Raw genomic sequence first — 6,000 nt, 5'->3', positions numbered from 1 at the left:
ATTTCCCTTGAAAACCGCCTTGGGAAGAGTTTGAGCCCTCCCCTTGGTTTTTCCAAGAAAAATTAGGATGATTCCTCCAACCGGGATTGTAATGGTTACCATAAGGATTGTTCCCTTGGTTTACAAATGTTGCATTAACTTGCTCAATGGGTTTATTTTGAATTTGTCTATGAGGACAATTAGAAGTAGAATGAAGAACACTAGAACAAGTCATACATGATTCATTTTGAGCTCTAGGAGAATGGTTAGGAAAGGAAGACACTTGATTTGCCAAGTTTTGATTGATCAATTGATCAAACTTTTGAGATAAAGACTTCATCTCGGCGGTTATATCATTTGAGTGGTCAACTTGATGCAAGCCAACACTCTTCATACCTTGAGAATTTCTACCATTCCTAGATGACAATGTTCTATGCAAAGAGTTTTCACTCATGCTCTCATAAAGACGCCACACGTCTTCCTCTTGCCGGTCTATATAAGAACCTCCCATTGAAGCATCAACCATGCCTTTATAATTGTTCGATAAGCTTTCAAAGAAGAATTGGACCAATTGCCATTTAGGCATGTCATGGTGAGGACACTTCCTAAGCAATTCATTGAAGCGTTCCCATGCCTCGTGGAAAGTTTCTCCTTCCCCATGTGTGAATTCTCTAATGGCGGTTCTCATAGCATTGGCCTTAGAAACCGGATAGTACTTTTTCAAAAATTCTTGTTGCAGTTCTGCCCAAGAAGTTATAGAAAAAGGCCTAAGGTTGTTAAACCAATACTTCGCTTTATCTTTAAGGGTGAATGGAAAAAGTTTCAGCCTTAAAACTTCTTTCGGCATGTCTGTGTATCGAACGGTAGAACAAACTTCAAGAAACTCATCCAAATGCTTGTAAGGTTCTTCACTAGGAAGTCCATGAAAGTTAGGTAGCATTTGGATAGTTTGTGCTTTAATCTCATAATGGTGTGCTCTAAATGGTGGCAATTGAATGCATGTGGGTGCATTATACTCATTAGGCACATAGTGATCTCTCAATGCGAGTGGTGGATTAGCAACTTGAGGTGCAACATGGACACCTTGGTTATATTGAGCTTGATTAATGATGGGGGGTTGTGGTGCATACATTGGCCTTGGAATTCCCATTGGAATTTGGCCTTGTTGTTCAGGAGGTTGATAAATGTATGGCCTAGGCATGCCTAATGGAACTTGCATATTATCATTTTGCACATTAGGATGAAGGATGCCTTGTTGGTCTATGCGACCAAGGTCTTCAACATGATCATTATTGAGAGCGTCCATTGGTAGATTGGTTCTATGTGAACTTCCTCTTCCCCTTGGATTCCTAATAGTGGATTCTAAATGCAAATCAAGAGGGACAAGAGTAGGTCTCAATGAACGACGACCATGCATGCACAATGCAACACGAAAATGCTTCCACATGGGCCCCCGATTTATCTAATGATGCTATGCAATGCCTCCACGTGGGCCCCCGATTTAACTAAGGAGATTGAGTAAGAAGGTCTCACAATAGTCCTTTAGCACTTCAACTCCAAAATTAAAAGCTTAGCTTAGCAATTTTACTTAACAATTTTTCATTTTAAGCATTTTTCCTTTGCTTTGCTTTGCTCCTTAGCTTGGAATTTCTTTACTAGCTCCTTGCTCAATGCACCTAGTTAATGAAGAACAAACTTAATAAGCAATCAAAAACAAAAAATAAAAAGAAAATAAAGACACGATCAAAAGAGTACTAATCCTAATTGAATTTCACAATTCGACGTTGCCAATTTAAAATCCCCGGCAACGGCGCCAAAAACTTGCTGTCGGTTTCCTTGATGGAGTCGCCACAACCAACAAAGCTTGATCAGTTGTGAATTTAGGAGGTGGCCAAGTTTTACATTTATAAAAAAACCACTACTACCTTTCTCTATATAAAATATAGATAGGGCGAGTAGGGATCGTCCCAAGGGATTTGATGGTATATCGAATTGTGAAACTATGGTAATTAGGGTTAGTAGGTCGAGTGATCACACAATTGATTGGTTGATTGATTAAGTTAGATTGAATTCAACTAAATAAAATAATATGAAGTAAACAAGAGAGATAGAGGTCTTGGGGTGTAGAGATCACCACCAAGCAATACTTTTTTATACTACTAACAAGTGATCAATTGACGGTAATGGATGTATTGCAATATGATAAGGGTGTGTGTGCATTAGGTTGATTCAATTGGCAAGGATGACAAATCAAGCAAGTATTGTCTAAACATCATGTGAAGAGCACAATATATCTAAACAATAGAGCATATATTGTCTAGACAACATGGGGATAGCACAATAGATCAAAACAAGTCATTAATCCTTCATTAAGCTAACAATCCACATACAACACAATATTAGAGGAATATGCTATTTGGACTCACAAGCATGGAACATCAAACATCAAGAGTAGATTGTCCTCCCATCTAACATTACACTACCACTACACTAAATCTAGACCACTAGCATGAAAATAAAGCTATCTAGACTAGGGCAGAGGCACAAACTATCAAGAATAGGCATAAACCATCAAATGAACCAAAATAGCATTCATTAAGCATATCATCTTGATAATCTTTAGATCTATAGCATCAATACACATAGACATACATCAAAAACACTAAATCTAGAGATAAGCACATGAATATCCTACTCTAGCATACATAGACCTATGGATAGGATAGAATAGTCAATTGGAAGCATTAAACCATACAAACCATGAAATAATCAAGATTTATATATACATGAATATCAAGATGTATCATACAACACTAATCCCTCAATAATACACAAGATTATAGTATAAAAAGCATGCTTGGGGCTAACTCTAGCCCCAAAAGGATGTCTAGCCACTCATGGTAGTGATGATCCAACTCTCAAGGGCTAACTCCATGGCTGCTCCTTGTTGGTGAAGATCTCCTCCAATGGTTGCTCTAGCTTCCTCCCTTCTTCCTCTCCAAGAATAGCCTCCAAGATGATTTTCAATGTATGACAAGATGATTTCTCAAAAAGTGTATCATATTCCTTATATAGGTAGGTCAAATACACCCCATGATGAACTGTGGTCGTGCAAGGCATATTCTCCAATGATTGGATGAAGGACGGAATAAATGAGCTGGACTTTAACTTTTTCTCGCTGGAGGAAGTTCGATCGATCGAACCTTAACTTGGATCGATCGAAAATGGGTTCGATCGATCGAACTGAATCTTGGATCGATCGAAGTGGTCTGACTTCTCCGGATAATGACAAGGCTGGGATATTTTCAAGATATTTATGGGGAAAAAGACAAAAGTGGTTGGTAGGCGTACAGCTGTGGATAAGATCAATTATTTGAATAGGACAAAATATGGGTTCGATCGATCGAAGGTGATGTTGGATCGATCGAACTTTGAATTTCAGCAAAGGCCAAGGTTGGATCTATCGAGAAGTACTGTGATCGATCATAGATGTTCGATCGATCGAACTCTAAGTTGGATCGATCGAACTTTTCAGCTGCACAACTTTGATTCCTTTTTGCTCCTTTCTTTCTCCACTTTGCTCCCTCCTTTGGTTTATCTCAGGATTGCTTCAATTAAGCTCTTATTTGGCTGAGTTAGCTCAATTTTGGGATTAGTGCCTGAAAATATAAATAATACATAATAAGTCTAAAACGGCAAAGTAAAATAGATAAAGGTACTAGAATGCTTAAGCTTAACGGGTTTAAATGCGCACTTTTTAGTGCTCATCATTTGTTGTCGCCGCAGTCTCCATCCTCCTTATAGTGTCAACCATGCCATAATTATGGAATATAATTGACATCAGGAGCTCCTCCTAATGAACCGTAAAAGAGTACAACGAATCCTAAAATGGCTCTAAGTTGTAAGAGACGCAACGCGGAAGACTTCGAACGAAAGACACTCCTAAGGACACTTGAACCTGGAGTGCTCTGATACCAACTGTGATACCCCTCGATTCTAGAGCCACGGGTGATCAAGTCCGAGCACAGATTCGAGGAATACCAAACAATCAATATGTAAACAAGCAGGAATAAAATAAAAATAAAAACTGAATTAATAATAAAGAATTATGCGCTGAAAGAACTAAAATAAAAATCCCCAAACTTTGAATAATAAATTAATATTATTTAAAATCCTCCAAATCCGTACAACTCGGGAATCCATTTAGTGGACCCCTAATAATTCCAATTGATAAATAAATTTACAGAATAAAAATCCAAAACTAAAATAAGAAAAGAAATCCTATGTAGTCGGAAGAGTGAGTGTCTGTATCTGTATCAACACGATCCAGCTCTAAGCCTAGTGCTGTCGAACACCTAAAAAATAATAGAGTGGGTCAGGCCTACATGCAAGTCCTGATCTACTACGATCCAAACAGTAATCCGATACGCAGATACATCCTAAAAAGACTAAACAATATCTAGAGTAGTCCATATATGTATATATAGTACACGCTATAGTACGCTCGCTAGTCCAGTAAGTCTGTCTCAGCCTAAATAGAAGGTAACATGCAAATACACACCCTAAGGTGGGCATGAGTACTTAGACCTACCAAGGAACAACACCTATGTCCAGTTATCCATCCTAGGCGATATACATGCCCTAACCATGATCCTAAGACTCAAGCTCATACCATGGCACGTATAATAAATATATAAAGTCCATACTCCTCCTAATACAGAATATCATCCATCTGTGTAGTGGTCTGATATCTGTATAAAAATAAATCCATTCTAAAACCATAGTAGATCATTCAATTCACAATTGATATGACACATGTAGGTGATGGACTTAACCTTTATAGTTAATCCATACCTGAATCCAAATTGGGTCGGACTTAGTGTTTTGAACTAATCCATTCTCATTATAGGTAGGTCTTAGTGTTTTGAACTAAGTCATCCTTAATATGACACCGTCCCATACCGGTTCATATACATCCATATAAGTGGGACTTAACCTTTTTATGGTTAATCCAACTCATTCCAAATTAGGTAGGACTTAGTGCTTGAACTAATCCTTACCTAGTATGTCACCGTCCCATACCGGTACATACAATCCTCCAGTAAACATAGTTGATAAATCAATATTAAATAACCATCAACCATTATCCATAATATGCACAAGACAAGTTAATTCATGTACATAAATATTAGACATTTAATGCAGAGCCTAAAATCCAACTCCAATAATGTAAATTGATACATAATTTGCACACATTTACATTCTTCAACATAATCCCTGAATTGATACATTTTAGTACCATTTAAGTATCAAATAAATCCAAACTAAGCATAAGGAAAATTAGTTAATTCCCAATACTTCAAATACTATAGAAATATGATTTATATGTATATTTAAATCATACATAACAACCTTGCCAAGCTCCGATATATAAACCTACCAAATCCTCCAATATAATCCATGAATTGATACAGTTAATAGAAATTTGAGTATCTATTAAACCCAACCTAAGTATAGTTGATTTCTAATTAATTCACCATACTTAACACTGTGGAAAAATACAATTTTACCCAATTAAATCATCCATACGACTTGTTAAGTTCCAGTGGATACAAAGTGTACACTACACTAAGTTTCCCTTAGATTTTGTATTTCTCCCTCAATTAATCCCAGTTTAAAATAATGTTCCTAAAGACTAAGTTTAGGTTTAAAATAGTTCCATACAGTGTTTAAAATAATTTAAACGAAGTCCTAATACACTGCACAGTCAAAACCATGCACAAAATCACACAGTAATACAATTTCTGGGCAAGAGCAGGCTCCAAAATTTGAGAGCCTGCTCTATTTAAAGGGAGAGCCGGCTCCCCCATCCTTGGGAGCCGGCTCTAAGAGTAGGAGGAGCCTGCTCTTCCTCTCTTAGATGCCGTCGTCTGTTTTTGCGTCTTCTTCTCCAACTCCGGTGATTACAGAGCCTCTGTTGTATGTTCTAATTCTTATTCCAGGTTCAATATTAGTCCTAAA

At 37.3% G+C, this 6,000-nt stretch overlaps 1 non-coding gene across 1 annotated transcript; it reads left to right on the top strand.

The window, feature by feature from the left end:
* The first annotated feature begins 563 nt into the window (after nucleotides 1-563).
* Nucleotides 564-672, top strand: LOC132280606 (small nucleolar RNA R71). Its single transcript, XR_009471619.1, has one exon. It is a non-coding gene; the product is annotated as a small nucleolar RNA R71 (small nucleolar RNA).
* The last annotated feature ends 5,328 nt before the right edge of the window (nucleotides 673-6,000 follow it).

Source organism: Cornus florida, unplaced genomic scaffold (assembly GCF_030987335.1).
Source record: "Cornus florida cultivar Cherokee Brave unplaced genomic scaffold, ASM3098733v1 CherokeeBrave_3.0.0_Hap2_Chr10, whole genome shotgun sequence".
NCBI classification, from domain to species: domain Eukaryota; kingdom Viridiplantae; phylum Streptophyta; class Magnoliopsida; order Cornales; family Cornaceae; genus Cornus; species Cornus florida.
The sequence above is the reverse complement of the archived record's forward strand: the minus strand, read 5'-3'. Positions and strand labels throughout refer to the sequence as shown.